The sequence below is a fragment of the Oryzias latipes genome, chromosome 6, assembly GCF_053564925.1.
Source record: "Oryzias latipes strain Hd-rR chromosome 6, Olatipes_Hd-rR_3.1".
Classification (NCBI taxonomy): domain Eukaryota; kingdom Metazoa; phylum Chordata; class Actinopteri; order Beloniformes; family Adrianichthyidae; genus Oryzias; species Oryzias latipes.
In genome coordinates, this window is record NC_136242.1 from 11,463,195 (window position 1) to 11,485,211 (window position 22,017).

The 22,017-nt window shown below is 39.3% G+C and overlaps 1 protein-coding gene across 3 annotated transcripts in view; it reads right to left on the reverse strand.

The window, feature by feature from the left end:
- The window catches only part of peak1 (pseudopodium-enriched atypical kinase 1), a 101,772-nt gene that overhangs the window by 32,853 nt on the left and 46,902 nt on the right, over positions 1-22,017 (reverse strand). For all 3 annotated transcript variants that reach the window (XM_023955628.2, XM_023955627.2, XM_078948477.1), the window contains exon 3: positions 12,265-12,341. The gene's annotated coding sequence lies outside the window, so the exon portion shown is untranslated. The remainder of the gene's footprint in view (positions 1-12,264; positions 12,342-22,017) is intronic.

Here is a 22,017-nt window from a genome sequence, read left to right on the forward strand (position 1 = left end):
AACAGCTGTGATGTCAATGAAAGGACATACCTGAGTTCATCATGACCCCCTGGGCAATTAGTTCTCAGTCTTTTATGGAGGTACCATCATTTTTGTCCAGCCCTATTTTATTAGTTTGTTTTTTTAAATATTTCTGTTAATCAACAACTCAAAATTAATGGCTGATTTTAATTATTTAAGTTTCAATAAATTTTAATTTATTGTTGCTTTTGAACGTTTCACGTCATTTCAGTGAGCATTGTGGACTTTCTTTCTTTAACTGAGGGGTACCAACAATTTTGTCCACCACTGTATGTAGCACTTTTCTACTTAACTTAAAGCCCTCTTGGAATTTGCCTATTAATGGGACTCAGGCTGCGGGGGGCAAAAAAAATATTATATATATATATATATATATTAGGCCTGCACAATATACCGCAAATTTATCGTTATCGCAATATCCAGCTCTGCAATATGCATATCGCAAAAGACGGCGAATATCGCAATAAATCGCAAACCCAAAATGTGTTAAAACAATCTTCTAGCAGCTTAAAGCATTTAACGAATCAAATAAATCCCTTTATGCTTTGACCAATCAGATCGACGCCTTCCCATTGTTGACCAATCAGATGGAGGCCTATTATGTTAACCCTGGTCCTGAAGAGCCTCAACCCTGCCTGTTTTCCAGCTCTCCTTAACCAGCTTGCTGTTGATTGGCTGACTCAAGTGATTTCACATCCTGATTGACTGAACACACCTGATTTTGGTTATCATTATCGAGCAGTTTAGGGAGAATTGGAAAACAGACAGGGTTGAGGCTCTTGAGGACCAGGGTTAGCCACCCTGACGTTTGTCCCCCATGTCGATGAGGGTCATTTGGAGTATAATTTTTAAACTGTTGCAATGAAATGGGAATGATGTTTTTGTTTATTTACCGCATATTTATCGTTATCGCAATATTGATCACTAATATTGCATATCGCAAGTTTTCCTCATATCGTGCAGCCCTAATATATATATATATATATATATATATATATATATATATATATATATATATATATATATATATATATATATATATATATATATATATTTTAATATATATAAATAAGCCAAAGTGCTTTACAGTCACAGCCCTTTTAACCCATGCACACACGCACATTCACACACTGCTGCCTAAAGACACTCTGGCACATGGCCGGGCAAGGCGGGAACCTTATCTGCAATCCCCTAATCAAATGTCAACTGCCCTACCTCTGCACCATAGCCAGCCATATTTTTAAAAATACCTTAAAAACATTTCTGACAAACTTAAATGCAAAGCTGATTGGCTTGTTTGATCAAAAATACTAGTGTGCAGCAGATACAGTTTTTGATGGCAAACTCAATAAGGAGAACTTGAGGTAAAAAGCTTAGGCTAATTCACTCAATATCCCAATCCAGTACACTCTCTCTCTACAAAGGGGCAATCATTTTACTTCAGGGAAAACAGGAATGTTGACGGCAAAGTTTCACTTTCAACACACAGTACATCCTCTCAAAGGCTAACAGAGCTTACACAAAAGACGAATAATTGAGGCTGAAAGCTAAAGCCTTAAGGAAGTGGGATGTAGGATTTCAGCTGCTTTGTTGCAGCCGGCTTAAATAATAGAGCAGCCGACATAGCAAGAACAGCACACATTTGTGTATGAACTACTGGACCTGAAATTGCTGCACTTTTGGCCCATTTTATGTTTAATTGTATGTTTTTCTAAAACTGAATTTAGTGCTTCCATTTTTAAGAGTCATGACATTTATGAAAAGACTTGTGTAAATAAAGAAATTGACATAATTGCTGCATGTCATCTGTCTTTTGCTTTAGAAATAAAATGCCCAAATGTTCTGAAATAAACAATAATGGACAAAAACAACGGTTCATAAACTTTATTGTAAAAAGAAAAAACCCTCTGAAAACAAACAAACTGCTTTTGAATCCACCTTCGAGAAATTCCTTGCTAAAAAGAAACGTTTCCAGCAGACCTGGGCAAAAAGAATGATGAACATATTGAAATATCTTCTTGTTTTTGCATCTGCACAAAAAATTCAAAGTTTAAAAATCTACAGGACTGTGGACAACGCAACTGCTCATGGCTGCAGAAAGAAAATTAGTAATGAACTTGACACCGCTGGTGTCAAAAAGTTTGGCCTCAGGGTCTTCTAACAGAATTTTTCCAGACACCAGGCTTTTTTTTCCTTTTTTCTTTTTTAACTTATTCTACAAGATATTTTTGAGAAAAAACTTAAAGAGTCCCCCTTCCCCTAAGACATTTGAATACGTTTGAATCGTTGTCCCAACTAGGCAAGTTATGTTTTCAGCATTGAACCATGCAGTCACAGCCAAAGGTCGGGACCATCTCTTAAGGAGCAGGGACGCACTTGGTCCCTTTCTAAAGTAATAGGTATGACCAGAATGTAAACTTGAACCCACCACCTCCGAGTCAGGAACTCTTGCTTGGAGCTGGCGCCTACGTTATCTACTGTTCAGGGACAGAATTTCTTTTTAAGCTCCTGAAAAGGTTCAGAAAAAGTTCTTAAGCCTTTAACACTAGCGCTTTAGCTCCAGTGTTGACGTCCTTTAAATTACCGAAATTCTTCGACTGTTAACATAAACTGACTGATTATGACGCAAATAAAAACCGCTTTCTGCTGATAAACTGGAGTGAAGTGTTTACGCAATTACGCAACTATGCAAATATTGGTGTAAATACGCAAATGAATAAATGAAATACAAAATTCAATCCATGCAAACCAACTGATTCTGAAACAGAGAAAAGCAGCTGAGATTCAACACTTTCGTGTAGTTTTTTTTTTTCCTGTCCAGCAAATGAACAGATACATTGCAGTGCCTCTTGTGATAGACATGTTTCTGTTTCGCCTTTACAGACTGGTTGTTTAATAAATGGAGGGTGTTAATATGAACCCTTTTTGTAACTGAAGCTGAACTTTATTTGTTGAGTTTTAGCCGCTCGGAGAAGACGAGAGGTAGGGGGTGGGGGGGCAGATGATAATACAAAGTCATGGGATAGGATGAGTGTCATAGGTAAATTACAAGTGTTGATGCTCATACACAAACTTACACCATCCCACAGTATCCACAAAACTACTAACAAGTATTAAGTAAACAGATTTAAAGTATTTATAGAGGACTTATTTCACACATCATACTGACTGGTATTTCCTGGTGCACAAAGACAGGCATACATAGGATATGCATATTAAATTAAATAAAAAAGGAAATCCACCATGCTAGTGTTCGTACACAGTGAATGAGCAGGTGAGTTGAATGAGTGGTGTGTTTCCTGCCGTGTGCTTGATCACATTGAAGGCAGGAAGACCCCTCCCACCCCCACCCCACCCCACAGAGCCTGCACTAGACAGCCTAGCTGTCTGGCTAGACTAGTCCTCCAGGGGCCCCTATAAAGAAAGATGCCCCGGAGCAACCACTCCTATGTGTACTAGATCCCCATTCCCCACCATGGGGACGGAGGTGGGTCCCACCCTGGCAGCCCCCCAATTGAGGGGCGAAAGGAACAGAGAGTGCGCAGAGCCGGAGTCCCAACCAAGCATAGGGCAAAAGTCATATTAACTCTAACAGCCGAGCTACACACATGTCTGCACTGACATCTCTTTTCCAGAAGGAAAAAACATTGGCCACAAGTTTTAAACCTCATGTCTAAGTCAGGATTCGAGTCTCTTGAGAAAAAGCCTCAAGTTCCTCCATGCAGAAAAGTCAATTTCAAGTTTCCTAATCTAAACCAAAACCTGACCCATTTTTACATGTCACTAGCTAGGTAGTGGGCACGTCCGCTGGATCAGTCTCAGCTGTTACTGCAGTCTGGTTTCCAATGAATAATTAGTTGTCATTTACAGAGCAGGGTAGCAGGTAATAAACACTCATTATATTGCTCTGCATACAATGATGGAGAGAAAACACTCCAGATTAAATCTATTAATGTAACCTGTGCAGTCTGAAGGCGAAATGCACATTTTGGAAAATCTATTATGAAAACACAGAGGGTTTAACTCTTTTTTAATGTAATATAATGGCCTATTATTTGGTTAGTTTCTCCTTGAGGCGAAGCCGACAGTACTGAAGCACCACAACTGACTGGATCATAAAACAGCAGATATGAAAGACAAAATCCAAAAGAAAGATGGAGGCAGAGGAAAAGGAAATGGTGCAGCGGCTGCATTCCTGTACGGTTTGGGGGATTGTGTAGGCTGTGGAAGAGTGGCTGCAGCCAGGCCTGGGAAAGAGCCAGCACAGGTCCCTGGAGACAAAAACCTGCCGGCTTCCAGAAAAACACCAGCAATGTGGCCAGGCAGACATGACCAGATGTGTAGGAGTCTACAAAATACACAAAAGGAACACACACAGAGAACAACACACTAACATCTATCCTGAAAAAAAACACACACACACCAACTGGAACTCGTTATATAATACATGTCAATGGAAGTATGTTTGAGGGAAGTTTTTGCACAGCTCTGTTGTGTGGGCATTAAAAATATGCCATAAAATTAGTTCAATTTGTAGGTTTTGGTATCAGAACACACAACTAGTAAGTAAACTGTGTCCAACTGATGCATTTTGGCTTTTAAAAAGTAGGGACCGACCCTCAGGAAGGGGTTTAAAATGAAAATTTCCAAATCCAGAAAGGAGATAACAGGAAAGCAGATTTTGAACGTGGATTTTTTTTCTGTTGGGTCAAAACCTTTTCAGTGTAAACAGTGTGATGAGTCCTGTTTTTAAAGCCATTGGAAAAAAAATGTTAGGCTTTAATTTGACCGTACTGTAACAGTACTCACCGGCTTTCTCCGCTAACAGAGAGACTTTCCACTGACCTCATTTTCTATCAATCCATATTCTACACTCATTTTTTCAAGAGTAGCCCAATGGATTTGAGGCATCAACCAAAGCCCAGAAACTAATGCTTAATTACTGAATAGATGTATTACTGATTAATAAGTTTACATTTACTAGTTTAAAGACCCAGTCCAATCCTTTTTTGATCTATCGTAAAGGTGTTTCCAGTGGTCTTTTAATCATATTCATGCTGTTATTGCCACAATTTACAAAAAAAAATGTTTTTTTCTAGGACATAGTTTCTCCATGGCAGCAGTTGTTCATTAGAAATTCACCTCTTTGTGGGCGGCACCACTGGTGCAGAACAACCGCACCTTCCCTTCCTTTCAACCATTACCTCCGTGTTTACACTCTCTCCAGCTAGCTCACAGCCCCTCACACACCCAACCAAACATTACTGGTGAAACAATAATGTCGAGCAATATAGGAGCTATCCAGCCATACAGTTTTGGGCCAGATTCCAGCTCAGGCGAGGAAAACAAAGACATAGGATACATGGTTCTATTTGTCTGCAGGTGGATGCATCAGAATGGACCTGAGCAGGGAGATTGCGGCCCACCCAGCGGGTTTTTCTTACATTACAATTACGCTCTTTTTCAGTTCATAATGGTTTGAATTAGGGCTGCATCTTCTTCTTTCTCTTTCGGCTTTTCCCATCAGGGGTCGCCACAGCGAATCATCGTTTTCCACCTCACTCTGTCATGGACATCTTCTACCCTAACATTAGCCAACTTCATGTCCTCTGTTAAGACATCCATATATCTCCTCTTTGGCCGTCCTCTTGCCCTCCTGCCAGGCAGCTCCATCTCCAACATCCTTCTACCAATATATCCACTGTCCCTCCTCTGAACATGTCCAAACCATCTCAGTCTGGCTTCTCTGACTTTGTCGCTAACATGAATTAGGGCTGCATGATATGAGGAAAACTTGTGATATGCGATATTTGTGATCAATATTGCGAATTGCGATATAACTTTCGATACATGAATAAATTGCAAAACAACCAGAAACATTATTTCCATTTTACTGCAACAGTTTAAGTAAGAGTCAACATATCTTAAATTGTACTCCAAATGACCCTCGTCTACACAGGAGGCAAGCATCAATTGGTCAATGATGTAAAGAGGTCCATCCAATTGTTCAAATGCATAAAAGGATTTATTTGATTCGTTAACTACTTCAAGCTGTCATAAAATTGTTTTGGCACATTTAAGGTAACTATTTATTGAGATTTTCAACAACTTTTGCAACATGCGTACTGCAAAGCTCGTTTTCGTACTAACAATAAATTTGCGGTTTATTGTGCAGACCTAGTTTGAATAAAAAACTACTCAGAAAGGAAATCTTAAATTTTTTATTTATGTCCTCCATCATGGGAAAAATGCCACAGGAGCATGCTAAAAACACCATTTTGATCGAAGCTGGTCTTTAAGTTAGTCTTTGTCTGACAAGCATGTAAGGGTTAATGGCCGACGAAGTGTGCATTATCACTTTTTAACGCACGCCGCGGAAGTCTGAACCGTCTGACGCGATTGCTTCCACGAAGTGTGTTAAAAAGTGATAATGCATACTTCGAAGGCCATTAACCCACTCATACCATGGTCACTTAAAAAAAAGCAATACATTTTTTCCAATTTGGATCACTTTTCTCACAAAAAGCGGACTATTTGTTACTTGATGAGGCGCAACAAATAGTCCGTTTCACGCCGTACACCACCGCTGCACTCAAGATTCGGCGATATAAAGCAATATAGATGTATGCTAATCTTTCCGATGGGTTGAATAAAGCATCAGTTCAGAGAGAAAGTTCACCTCTTACCGCTTGTTTTTGCCCAGATGTGAAGCAAAAGGTTGTTTTAAAGAAGCCAGCGCAGTGATACAAAACATTTAAGCTAGGTGACCGGAACTTCGTTTTTCTCCGTGCAGTTATCCTGTGGTATATCACTTTTTAATGCACACCCAGCAGCCAATCAGAATCGAGTATTCACCCGGACCATGGCATAATAGAAGTTATTCCTCCATGATGAAACTGTATAAAAAGAAACACTTTCTTCCATTAAGTCTTTGTCTCTTTGAAATGTTAAAATGTCTTCACCAAAGCCTGTCCCGTTTGGGAATAAATGTCCCAATTTCAAACTGAAAAGCCGGCTCTGAATGCCTTCCAAAGTGAAGAATTTTAGTCCCCAACAGCCAGTTAGCAGGCATTAAAACAAAGACACGTTAAATCACCAGCTTCACAATGTCCAAGCTCCCCCCAAAGAAGTTCAGTCTCTTTTTATTGGCGGTAATTGGGAAGTGTTATCAATTCTGTTCCCCTCTCTATTTTTTCCTACGGCGGCGAGCTGCAGCAGAAACAGCCTTTCATTCTTTGAAGAAAGTGGGACAAGCTTTTGCAGCAGCTTTTTGGTCACTCGCAGCCTCCCTCTATAATTTCAAACATGAACCCCTCCCCTCCCCCTCCAAAAAATCCTAGAGTAGATTTCTATGGAAGAATGTGAAGGCTCCACTCTTGTCTTACATTTGCAAACAATAATGTCATCTTGTTATGTAAATAGTCCTTTTACTTCAAGGCGGGCAAACTACGGCCTGCCGTCCATACGCCGCCCATTAAACTATTTAATATGTCTCGCCAAAGTGGATTAAATTATATTGATTATCCTTAACAATGTTTTATCTTCCCTGTAATTCCTATTGTCTCCCGATAGATTGTGCTCTACAAATATGTTGACCTCTGCTTAGGTGCAGAAATTTATTTTGTATTCGTGGGGTGTTGGAAGATTTGTCTTTTTCTGACATTTGTGTGGGTTTTCCAAGTCAGACAGTCATTTTTCTAATCATTCCTACACCCTATGAACGCAGCATTTCTCTAAGTTTGCGGTTGATGCTATAGGCACTAAAATGAGAACAAAAGTCACTGTTTTGAGGGGAAAAAATTTCTGTTAAAAAAAAAAAAAGATTCTATATAAGACATTACTTCTCTTATGATGTTAATTACCAAACCACTCTACACATCTGCTCCTGGCCCTTATGTAAAATTTTAGAACCCTATGGCTACGTTCAAACTGCAGGCTGAAACGACCCAATTCCGATATTTTTGCCCCTATGCGACCTGTATCTGATCTTTTAGGCCGCCATTACACTGCATGGTTCAAGTGACCCAATTCCGATTTTTTCATCTCATTTGGCACAGATCGGATATGACCGGTGAGCGTGTAAGCAGGACAAAAGCGCATGGATTCCGTTTTTCTCAGATCGGATACAGGCCTCTCTCATATGTGGAAATAAATCGGAAACGAATCGGATACGTGCATTTGCGTGTGCCATGTAAGCAGACAAATCGGATATTCCCCAGTAAATGCGAGTCGTACCTCAGTGACGTCAACTCAGGACACCAGCAACTGAGATCACATGACTTATTAAGGTGCTTTTTGTGCGCTAATTTTGCTGTCAGCGTGTTACCTTTCAGCACGTCTGCAAACACTTCTTCATTCAAAACTCAGAGAGAGCCGAGCAGCCCTCCTTTTTACTCCCCCGCGCATCCCCTCAGAAGCGCCCAAGGCAACGCCTCCTTCCGTCGCCGCCTTGCCTCCATGACAACCGCAATCACAAAAGTCCGAAAGAGGTCCGCGCAAGGCGGAAATACTGCTACATAGTCCTCAGAACGTCTGCGTTTGATAGTTTCAGCATTGTTTAGTGTAAATGCAAAAATCGGATACGGGTCACTTTTAAAAGATGATGTAAGCGGGTCGTCAAAAAAAATCGGATATAGTCAGAAAATCAGATATGAGCATCAAGACCTGCAGTGTAAATGCGGCCTTAATGACAGTCTGAACGACACAGATTCGATCTTTTCAAATGCGACCCAGGCCACTTGGGTATGTGGTCCTGAATCCGATACATATCCGATCTTTTGAAATGCGACCTCCGTCTGACCGGCCAGGCTACATGTATCCGACCCGTACGTCATCGATACGCTACAAACATCATCATTCTGCGCTGAAGTAGGCGGGAACAAGAACATATACATCAACCATGGCGGACGATGCTGCTGAGACCAGTCAGTGGACGGGAACCGAGGTCACCGATTGGATTAAATTTTTGGGGTGACGGCTCTATTTAGGCCAAACTCAAGGGCTCTTATCATTTGAAAACATTTCCAGCGAAATGGCCGAACGTGGTGTTGAACCTTTCGCGTGATTATTTTTTTTTTCCTTTTCCGACCGTGGTCAAAAGCATGGGGGACCGAAGGCGGATCCTCCTCCGGGGGTTCACTTCCCCGTTCTGACTGTCAGATTCTTCAGAGCGGGTTAATAAAGAGTCAATAGCATTTATTCTGGGGGAAACCTTCTTTTATTACCGTTCTCCTTCCTCCGTAACACACAACATGAATTCGTGCCCCCAACACCGTTCCGTTGCCCCCCTGTCACTCCTTCCTGCGCTGCACGGGCGCGGCCCCAGCACATACACATCCCCATTCCACAACGGTACAGACGATCCTGGCTCCAATGCCTTCTTAAAATGAAAAGAATGTAATTGTGCTGGCTCCTTCGTGAAAATAAATGTTATGATGCAAAAAGAGCTCCGCTGTTGACAACACTGTTGTTGACATCCATTGTTAAGGTTTGCTAGTGACGTCGTTCACCGTTGAGTACTCTTCTGCGCATGCGGGTCAATTCTAGGTCATTTCACGTTCACACAGGACACCACAAAAATTCGCGTTTAATTGGAAATGTGAACGGCCTTGCAAAAAAAATAAAAAAAAAAAAAAAAATTTTTTTTTCAACAAATCGGAATTGAGCATTAAGCCCTGCAGTGTGAAAACATTTGTCCACCCCTGTTTCAGGTGCATATAGCAAATGATCATTTAAAACATTTTTTTCCTTCAAATAAATAATAATTTCTACTGTTATTTTTTATTACTTACTAGTTTCGTGCCTCCTTTGGAGGCAATATTCTTTGCGATGTGCTGGAAAAACGGTCCTAGAAATTTGCAGATCACTATTTTAGTAATTACCTTCACAATAAATATTTGTAAAGCTGTTCCTTATCCTGCTTTTTAATCATTATGCTTTTTTTGTTGCTTTTAGATCAGCGTGAGTGGTCATCCGGATTCTTACGCTTGATTTTTTTTCTTGTAAAAGGCTAATATTTATGTCCTCGTGCGAGTTTTTTATTCATTTATTTTTCTTTAAACCTTCGGCTCTTCTGGGTGTGTTCTTTCAACTGTCAGAGTTATTTTCTCCTTCCTGTTTGTGATGTTTATTTCTCCCTAAAGACTGGAGTTTGGTCATTTCTGCCACAACCAAGAAGCAAAACAAAATAACTTCGCTTCAGATGAGTTCACAGCAAAACAACAGATGACATAAGCACACATCGTCTGTTATGCTGAGTGAAATGGAAGATGGAAAAGAAGGGAGGGAGTCAATCAAGAGACCAAAATAAATGATTTAGCTTCCCCAAGCATCAACATCCTCCCTCCAGCTAATCACTCTGTGAGATTCACAGCAAAGTGCTAGTGATTCTGTGTTTCTGGCTGTGTTATGTTGTCAAAAGACACAGCAAAGGCAAAAGCGTTTCCTCTATTCATTCCACAGTAATGGGAACATAGTGATTTTTACAGATATTTGTCTGCAATTCACAGTCAGAAAATGACTACTTTTAATCAGACCAGAACTAAAGTTTACAAAGGTACAATCAAGCCACATATCTCTTTTCAATGATAGAGGACATATATAAAGAAAACTAAGCTCAAAATTGCATTTCTTTGTTCAAATTATTATAAAATAGGAGGAGATGAAAAAATGCAAATTGACAAAAAGATTGTATTTGTAATATTGCAAACACGCTGGGTGGGCCACAAGCTCTCTGCTCTGCTTCATTCTGATACATCCACTTGTAGACGACTAGATCCATGTACGTCTTTGTTTTCATGGTCTGAGCTGGTATTTGACTCAAAACTGGAAAGCTGAATAGCTCCAGTTTTGCTCACCATTTTTGTTGCACCGCTAATGTTAGGTTGGGGATGCAAGTGGGCGAGTTCACACATTTATGGGAAATGGCGTATACTTATATAGTACTTTTTCTACCTTCTTCAAGGCCCAAAGCGCTTTACAGTCACAGACCCATTCACCCAGTCACACACACATTCACACACTCACACTCACTTTATAGTGTACAAAGTAAGAATTACACAGTAGTAACAGCAAATACTGTGAAACAGACATATGAAGTGATTGAATTAGAGGCAGCATATTCTGTTTATTTTAGGAATAGGTCTATTTTTAGTAGATTTTGAACAGTTTCTTTAAGAAGGTTTTAGAAAAGTGGAGCCAGAAAAGAAAATAAGCAGCAATTACATTATACAATAGAAACGAGTGCTGTTCTTCAGTGGAGAGTGAATGGATTCTAGAGCAAAGCAACCACCATTAAATGATAAAGATCCCTCTTGGTAAAAAGCTTTAAAAGACAGAACATTAGCTTGAACAAGTATTTCGTTTCCTTTTGCCTCCTGTAGCCCCATTTGGTTTTAGTTGATGCACATCTAATCAATCCTTCAGGATGTCATTAAGAAATGGGGTTGAACAATATGCAATTTGATGTGATTAGTGCTGGTGAGAAGAGCCTTGCATAATCCACCATGTTTACAAGTCTTTCAATGCAATATCTGTATTGTATGAAGAGGTTGTTTTTAGATTACTGGTATGTTTTTCTGATAGGTAACTAAATTTCATCTTTTCTTTCTGCTTCTCCTGGATCTTCTTAATGCTGCTCCTGGATAATTTTTTACTGCAGAGTAAGAACTTTTCTAGACAGAAATGTAGATCTAACAAAGGTATTAACTCAAATGAGGGAAGCATAAAATGATTGGTTGGAGGAGACGAATGTAGTCTTCCAAGATTATAGATGGGAAATTGTAGGATTTGTATTTTATTCCACTTTAGTCTTTGGTTCAATGCACAGAGTGCAATGTGTAAAAGCAAACCAGACTAAACGAAGGCATGAAAATGAACTCCTCACCATTGTGGACAGCACCTAAATAACATATGCTCTTTGACCATTTTCGTGACCAACATGAATGAGATGAAGCAGAGAAAAGGGGCTTTTCTTATCGGCTTCTTGATGGAATTATGTACTTGCGCAAACAGTTGAAGAGTTACAGTAGTTGAAAGAATGTAAACACTGGATAAAGCTTGTGTGTTAAAGAGTTAAACTACACTAGTGGTCAAGCAACGAAATAGCAAATTACAGAGGAGCAAAAACAGCTCAGGACAAACTAAACTGAGACATATCAGCTATATGCATGCTAAAATCTAAGAAAAGACATAAAGATCAAGATATACATACATATGAACACATAGAAGACACAAGTAACTTACAGAGCAATGGCTCAAAGTTCCAAACTGGTCGCCATGGAGTATTAGTTGGAGGAGCGAAGAGTACCAACCACTGGAACCTGGAGATGACAGAGACAGAAAACAGAGACGGACAAGGTAAACAAACTGCACAAAAGAGAGGAAGCAGAATAAATGGAAAACCAAAGAAAGGGTGCGTCTATGTGAGTGGAAATGAAAGAAGCTTTTTGTGAGGGCTCGAGAAATGTCCTAAAATCACGAGAACATCTAGGCCCCTTTTTAGAGTAAGACTTCAACACAAGGAGAGCAAATTTATAGAAACTGATGTGACAATGTCATGTAGTTCAACATAAGCTCAACTCAAATGAATCAAGGTATAAAACTTAGTTTCAAGAAGTTTTAAAGTTTTATTTTTAGCTGAGTTTACAGGACAAATTTATGGGAAAATGGTAACAATACCTTTTTTGTGAGTATTTAGGTCACTTAATAAATAATTAATTGTACAGTTTGTGTAGAAAACATACAAACCCAAAAGTGTAAGGTCCACTGAGATCTTTTTAATTTGGAAATTTCTTTGAGCAATGTCTGTTGAAGATGCATCATTACAAAAATGGGAGATTTATAGATGCATTTTCCCTAATAGAAAAGCTGAAAACACAGCAGATATTGATGCCACCAAAGGACATTACTTCTAATAAGATGCAGATACACAGGATTTTTTTTTTTCCAGAAAATAATGAATTTTTTTTGTCATGTTTTGCGTTTGATAGAATAGAACATCCACTTTGTTCTGATCCTTTCAATGCTAAAAATAAACTGGAGAGTGGTTCTCCTAATCCAGCTGGTGAGTTCAATGGCAACTGTGACGGGAGAACATACTTAGTGTCAACAAATCAGAACTGCTCTACCCAGTTTTCAAATTCCATCTTTCTTCATTTTAGATTTTGTAAGAATCCTTTGATTAGACATGAGTAGTGGGATTCTTTGCAGTGTTGCTATGCAACAAGAAAAAAATATGGGGGGACAAAAGGCAAAACCCTAGTTTCCTATTTAGGATTTCGTGGTAAGAAGTCGGCTGGGTTAATGCATGCGCAGATGGAGCGTCTTGTTCGAGATATAAATAATCGCAGTCGTCTCTGGAGCCTTGGCTTATTTTTTATTAGCTTCCTTTTATGCTTTAAATGAAAACAAAGAAAAAAACAGAAAAAAAGAAACTTTTGAAGTTCCGCCGAGACAGAACTCTCAGCACATTAGCAAGTAAATATAGGTGTGTTTGAAAGTAGTACTATTGTTCAACTGTTTCAGACTCATATCTGGAAAAGTCAGGCTGAGATCTCCGTCAATTCCTGCTTCTGTCAACATGACAGCCAGTAAAAGAAATCTACCTTAACAGATTTTTGCCCTTTTTCATTCAGACATGACAGTACTTATACTGTTATATGACATTTAATGAAGCTGCTCTGTTTCAGCAACAATGTATAAAAAGTATATAAAGGACAAAACAGGAAAATGGAGTCTCAGCAAGACAACACAGAAACTTTAAAGAAGAGTTCTGCAGAACTGCACAGTAGCAGGTGAAATGTGAAATTAGTTGACTGAGAAGCTTTCTATGGTATGGTCAGAACTGAAGAAGAATTTGGCTTATATCTAAATACATAATGGTTTTCTGTTGCAATGGCTAAAGCTACGGTCACATGCACCCGTATGGGTTGACCTGTACATGTGGTGAAGAGCAGCTATTCTTCTTAAGGGGAGCACAAGTGTGTCTTGCAGTTCCCTTGAGCCACGTTGAAAATGGATTGTACGATTGTTGTGAATGTGGCAAGTCTGTTGTGAAGTATTTGTAATGTAAGTTGCACACACATTAATGATGCATGAGCGACGCTAGTCGTCAGTAAAGCATTAGTCACAACTGCCCTGATACATGCGTGTGGCTACATATTATTTACGTACACGGAGGGAGCACGCACTTCCAGGTGGTTTGTGCTGTCCACAGGATTTGGAGAGGGGTCAAAAAAGAAGAATCTGTCCGTCGTGCCTACTTCACCCTTTTGCGTGTTGTGCAAGTATTCTCTATGACCTGTTGCCTGAACATTTTCACTCTGCAGGTTCACTAAGTGGTCTACGACCTTCCTTTTTTGTGGATACCTCTTACAGGTCTGCCCATTTATCACCTGCAGACAACTCTCCTCTAGCTGTGAGGGCAGGTGAGACTAAGCCACCACAGAGGAAACATTCTGATTTTGGGTTTGTTTAAAATTAAATAAAAGTATAAATTCTGACAATGTTAAAAAGATTTAGCTAACCAGCCATCGTCTGATCGAGGACTGGTGAGGCTCCTTAAATGAGGGACATGAACACTCCTATCGCCTCTTCAAAGATCTTTAGTCCACGCCAACATCGATAAAGCACCACAAGTGAACTCCTGTGGTTGTTAAAAATGTTTACAAACTAGGGATGTCCTGATCAGGCTGTTATTGTTCACTCTGATCTGAGTCATTTGATTTGAGTATCTGCAAATACAGAGTCCTAATCCGACACTTTTGTAAAATATATATAAAAAAAAAAACAGCTCCAGAATGTCCCCCATTTTTTTTTATTGGGATTTTTTGTATTCATTTAAGACTTTAAGACATTTAAGGCAATTTTGTGAAGTAGCTTGAACATTCTGATCAAAGCCTATCCTGGCTACTTGTAGGCGAAGGCAGGGGACACCCTGGACGCTTCGCCAGTCTGTCGCAGGGCATTTTTGATCAGATGTAAAATAATATTTCCATTAAAAACGATAGGTGACTTTCTTTTAAAATTTTGCTGTAGCATAAAGATGACTGAGTATTCACAACAAGCTCATATCAATGTAAAAATGTATTAGTTTTGGTTGTCATTGAGAGATTATGGATTTTGTTTTTTTATCCCTTTTTCCTGGAGCTTGCACTTTGTAGGGGCCCCTTGGCAGCCGTCTGTCTCTTGGCAGCAGGAGAGTGCCATTTTCATTAAAAGTAACAAAAACCTGGTCTTTTTTTCTTTTAAAATGTCTTTGATATATTAAACGTCTAGTATAGTATTAATCTGTAATGATAAGCTTCAAATCTATTGCATAAATCCTAAAAAGAAAAAAAAAAATATCCAACCTCGGATCAGGATGCAACATCCGATTCCGATGGAATCTGAAACTACATGATCGGGCCTGATTTCCAATCACATGATTTGATTGGGATATCTCTATCATATACCTTTACTTTAAAAAAATATTTAATGCAGCACATTGTGTTTATAAAAAAGTGGGTGTGTGGTTTTTCCCCCCAACTTTCCTAGATTTTTTTTCTCCCCTAACTTGAACCCAGACTGTCAGAGTTTTGTCAGTTCTCCGGAACTGTTGGCTGTGCTGTTGTCAATATTGCTTGTCCTGGTCATTAAAATCACATCTTCTTGCTGGCAGACTGTCGTGGTGGATGTGTGTTTATCCCACAGACTGTCAGGGTTCATTAGTTTGAGATGCAAGTGGCTTTGCCATGTGCTGGTCTGAACATTTCTCACAAGCTCTACAAACAGAGTGCAACCTCTCCATATGTCTGCACAGCCCCCCCCCCCCCCCCCCCCCCCCCCCCCCCCCCCACAGCTCAACAGGGCATTGCCTTTTTTTGGTAAACATTCGAGGCTGATGCCGGAATTGCCCTTTAACACTTACACCTTTCTTACTGCCTTGACAGCTAGATATGGATTGTCGGCTGACAAAAAATGGGCAAACCCAGATCAAATTTGACCTGCACGAAATAGCAAGATTGAAGACCGCTCGGTGAGCCCATACACCCAAAATGTAAAGCACATTATTTTCTTTGGACATGCTGCGAGTGACAGGTTGTTGTTAACACTTCTTTAACATGCTAGGGTAAGTCAGGATGAAGTACTGTAGGTGAGATGTGTCGAACAGATTTCTCATTTTTCCGACTCCCCCAACCCTATGGACACCAATAGGAGCCATTTGTGTTGTTTATGTTACAAGTGTGTGCCCCTTGTGTGCAGCCTGACTGTTAGAAATGAGGAAATTAGACAATTAGAGCAGCACTTGAGTGGACATCCTACTGGCGCCCTAAGGGCACTTACATGATACCTACACATCCCATGCATATGCAATTTGCACAGGGTCAACTACGGGCCTGCACCCCCCCCCCCCCCCCCCCCAGTAAAAACTACAATGTGGTGTAAGAGCACTTTACAACAGCATCATCTAAATGTCACAGCTGTGTGTAACTTACATTATCCTTAAGAATATTAAATATCCATATGAGCATCAAACACACCTGTGCTTCCCTTAGGGTACGGCCGCACCGGTCTACAACCCTCTATGGGCCCAGATAACCCAAAAACCCACGGTAACTAGGCCTGCACAATATACCGCAAATTTATCGTTATCGCAATATCCAGCTCTGCAATATGCATATCGCAAAAGACGGCGAATATCGCAATAAATCGCAAACCCAAAATGTGTTAAAACAATCTTCTAGCAGCTTGAAGCATTTAATGAATCAAATAAATCCCTTTATGCTTTGACCAATCAGATGGACGCCTTCCCATTGTTGACCAATCAGATGGAGGCCTATTATGTTAACCCTGGTCCCGAAGAGCCTCAACCCTGCCTGTTTTCCAGCTCTCCTTAACCAGCTTGCTGTTGATTGGCTGACTCAAGTGATTTCACATCCTGATTGACTGAACACACCTGATTTTGGTTATGATTATCGAGCAGTCTAGGGAGAATTGGAAAACAGACAGGGTTGAGGCTCTTGAGGACCAGGGTTAGCCACCCTGACGTTTGTCCCCCATGTCGATGAGGGTCATTTGGAGTATAATTTTTAAACTGTTGCAATAAAATGGGAATGATGTTTTTGTTTATTTTTCTATTTGTTTATTTACCGCAAATTTATCGTTATCGCAATATTGATCACTAATATCGCATATCGCAAGTTTTCCTCATATCGTGCAGCCCTAACGGTAACCACACGGGTCAACCTCATCCAGGTGCATGGGACTAAAACTTAGAGCATATGCTTTGCTTAAATCAGGTTTACAGATGTATCTGTCAGTTGCTCCTGCCACCTTTTTGCTCTTTCATGCTGCCCTGATTTGAGGATTCTTACTTGATTGTGAGCCTAATCTGTTTTTTTTTAAATAAAGAAAAAAAAACCAAGAATAAAAGAATAATTGAATCAATCCATCTAAATACAGATGAACAGTTCTGTCATGCTTAGGGGGTCGCTAGTCTTCAGTTATGAATGTAAAGAAAGAACCTGATAGTACCGTGAGCGATAACAGACACCAACCTGCTTGTGCAGAGAGCACACAAAAGCTTTGATATTTATAAAAGTGAAGTGGAAGAACTTTTAGGAAGAAAATGTATTTTATGTCTTGGTCTTTTAAATACAAAATGACATTTAAACCACCAGTGTTCTCTAGCATACAAAGTATATGGCTGAAAATGATCCAGAACAGAACAAACCATCCTTCAGTTGTAAATGTACCATTCCTGAACAAATATTTTAGTTTAGTGTCAGTCTCTTTTTCATTTCAGTGCATTGTCTTTGATAAAGAGCTTCCAAAGAGATTCCATTAAGCTCCTTTTAGTGCCACTCTACTGTGGCATCATTTTTCCTCACAGGATTATTTTAGAGCTTTACCGTTTGGTTTGCACAGACTTAATCTGTGTCACCCCTTAGACCTTCTTCCTCCTGATCTCAGGTGACCACATCCTCCTGTTCTGCTTCACAAACACCAGCTGCTTCCAAGTCTAGGTGGGACCTGTAAACACACTTACTCTCATCATGCAGTCCACAGTTTTTTGTTCACCATCTTCCAAATTCTTTTCTTTTTTTTTAAATCTCCCGGAGGACAGATGAGGTTAAGAGAGTAAATTAACCGATTAGTAAACACTGTGGCTTTTATTTTTGAAAGGCTTAAAAACTCCAAGGCAGATTTGAGGCTGGCCTGCTCCCAGATGTCTAATCACTGAACAGAACTTATCATTTGAAGGACGAAAAATCAATAAAGTCATGAGTCTTCTTTGGAAAATAGTTCCCTAGTTAGCGGTGTTTTTTTTTTTTTTTTTTGAGAGGCTGTTTTAATTTGCTCCCATTCGCCAGCATCGTTAAAAAATGTTCTCAAAGACATTTATCTTCCTATTGAACTCAGCTTTACCCTGCCAATACATAACCAATCTCCCTCATTCGCTGAATCACTCTCATGAAAGCAGTCTTATAAAGACTCGGCAAACCAACTGGATCACAAAACCAGCTGAATGAACAAAACGTATATAAAATAAAACAATAAGATCACTAAAACAAAATCAAAACATGTAAGTCTGGTACAAACAACAGTCAACAGATTTTGGGCAGTGTTCCTTTGTCATCAGGATTAAAGTATTCTGACTCTGAAATCCACGGATTGCACACAGAGCTGCCAAACAACCACAGACAGACAAATGCACTTTACTCAGACAACAGTCAATTGACTTATTTACAGCAACAAACATCTTTTTCACTGCTAACTTCACGGATTTTCCCAGGCGGATTGTCCAAAAAGGTTGTTTGACACTCCACACCCCTACCGCCAAATCCCAGTTTACAGGATCCCTCCTGGTCTCTTTGGGTTTATGGGGTTCCCCTACCAGGAATTTTTTAGGCATGTAGCAATAGCGTGTCTTTTTCCTTAACATGGCATGTTCTGTATTGTTCTAATCTGTGGCCGAGCCCAAAAATTAGAAAAAATAAAAGCACAGGAAGCATTTACACAACAACAGGGCTCAGTGGAAGACCACAGACAAATCAGCACTTACAGTCCTGAGCTCCCTGGTAAAGTTCATGCCACACGCAGACGCAAACACAAACACAGATACAAACTGTCAGCAACACAACACACACTGGCAAGCAGTGATTGCAATTAACTTGTAGGGATGTTGCTTCCTTTCAGTGAACTCCACCTCATCTCTGTCTCAGTACCAACCTACTCTGCAGCTTTGTGAGTTTAATGCTGCACTCGTCACGTTCTACACCCAACTCTTCTGAGCTCTGACATTCAACGTTCAACAGCACATATTTATGTTTTGTTGTAAGGCGACAATGACAAGTATTTATCAACAATTGTAAAACTATATTTTTCTCTTTTTTTCCAGAACTACAGCTGGTTTTTGAGCTAACCAATGACTGCTATCCTGTACCATAAACAAAAAGCAAAAGGGAGGGACAAACTATTTACAGATAGAGCTAAACTTTGAGGACTTTAGACTAGTGGTTGAGTGACAATCGGCACAGATATTTGTTATTTTGACATATATCGGTAACTATCCTTTTTTTATTTTTTAAATGCTTCAGGTCAATTTTAAAGGTCCTATATCATGCAAAATCATATCTTCATATCTACAGTATTTATTTACATTTTTATATGATCTCATAAAATATGCAACTGTGCCAAGGAACTCCCTGGGTTTTTTTCTTTTTGTTTCAAGTTTTCGAAAAATAGAACATTAAATATGCTACATTTTTTATTTAATTTACTATGAAAAATTTCAGGGAACTGTTCACTTTTTTTTAATATAGAACAACTTATAAAAGATGCTGCTGGGCCTGCTACTCCCTGTACTTCTGTGTTTATTTTCTTTTTTATTTTCACTGTTATTTTCAAATAAACAGTTGATTATCTGTGTTTGTATTATTCTAAATGTTGTTCCAAGTATTTTCACTTCTACTGCAAATGAATATTGACCCAAAATATCAGTAATCTGTCGTCTTGACAACTACTTTTCACTATCAATATCAGCTGATCTCTATTTTCCAAGTTTTTGTGTGAAATGCGTCAGTCGGATAAAAAATAAAATGATAGGATTCAAAAAGTTTTCAAGTACGGTTATCATGATGATAAAATAGCCACAGAGCCAAAAATTGTTGATAAGATGGTCCATTAAAAAAAAAAAAAAGAAAAAAAAGAACCTTTTCCTGGATTTGTAAAAAGCTCACAACTCTGTGAGTTGATCTAATCTGACGTGTCTTTAATTTTAAATATACATCTATATGGAAGCCAAACGGTAAATGGCGTTTACTTATATAACGCTTTTCTACCTACAAGGCCCAAAGCGCTTTACAGTAACAGTCCCATTCACACACACATTCACACACCGCTGCTGAACACAGGGGCCCACCAACCACCAGAGGCAAGGTGGATCTTGCCCAAGGACACATCGACTCATGGCGGGAATCGAACCTGCAACCCTACCTACATGGGTCGACCGCCCCACCGCTGCACCACGGCCGGCCCCAAATCATAGCTGCTTGATTCTACCTACAGTTAAACCAAAAATAGATAATGTGTTGACCCTTTTTTGGGTTAGCCAATCTTGCTCTGTATTCGCACCAAAAAGATTCTCTTCTGAAACTTTACAGAAACTCCATCTGAGATCCCTGATCTGTGACTCTTCTGGACCTCTACATGGTGTGTAGATGTGGGATAGTGTAGTGGTTTGATGCCCTCACATCTTACCTGTAATGAAAATTTTCTAGAATCCGAACCTCTTTGCAGCAGGTAAACCAAGTTAAACCAGTACTAAACCCAAAACCATTCAGGTGGTTAAGTTTCTGATGGACCAGAAAGAGTAGGAAGAAAGTTAAGCGGATTACTTGTAAAGTTATAAAAAACAAAAAAAATATGAAAACATGTTTGTAACAGGGAACACTGTGAAAAAGACTAACTTAATGATCTTATTTTGAAGTTCTGCACTTCTCAATTGAGTAAAATAAACAAAAATACCAACGACGCAGTGCGAGACCCGCTTGAGACGCGCTTTAGTTATTTTTAGGATGCTGAAAACATCAGAATAATGGAACAGTGAGAGCACATCAGACTGCGTCAGGAACCAGATTTACTGCAGTCTGTTTTTATTTTGACAGAAACAAATGAGTTTTACCAGAGAAATCTAATGTCATCAACAAACTGAGAAAACCTAAAGCAACAGAAACTGAGAAAAACAAGCAACCAAAAAGAATCTAATTCTACATGAGGTGCATGCTTTGAAAAAACTGAGTTGGAAATACCACTCTGCTTAAACTGACCAAGACTTAACCAAACACTAGAGTATGTTAACTTTCCATTAAAGCATACATGTTTTTTAACTTCAGTTTAGAGGTGCAGATGAAGATGAAGAATCCTTTTTGTGAGCAAAATTAAATCAAAATTAATTCGACTAGTCTATTTTTTAAAATTTGTTTAAACAGGAAGCTTCTTTTGTGTTTTTTTACAGCACAGCGGGGGCTCAAGAAGATTCTAATTTCGAGAAAGAGCTTCAACTCAAATGTTTCATTCATAGCGATTGATTAGCATAAACTATAAAAGGAAAAGGAAAAAAAACTATTGTTAAGAACTGATACAAGGTAGTAAAGTAGATAAATAAGAAAGTAAGTTGATTAAGTTAGATTAGTTTTAAGGGGACATTCTGAAATGGCTTTTAATTGATTTTTTTTTTTAATTTAATTTTTTACCAATTTCTGTTTGATTTTATCTTTGTAAAGGACCTAGTGATTTTGTTCTGTAATTTGTTCTGTGTTCTTATGTCTCCACTGCTGTTCCAAACTACAATAAACGTTAAAAAAAAACAAGTTAGGCAGCTTGTCTGTGTAAAATAGCACTCATTAAATGGGATGGGGCTTGTCCAAAGCTCCACGTCCTGTTTAATTAGAGGCTGTCCCGTCAGTGTTGAAAGTCTCATCTCCACAGACCTGACTCTCATGATGGGATGTG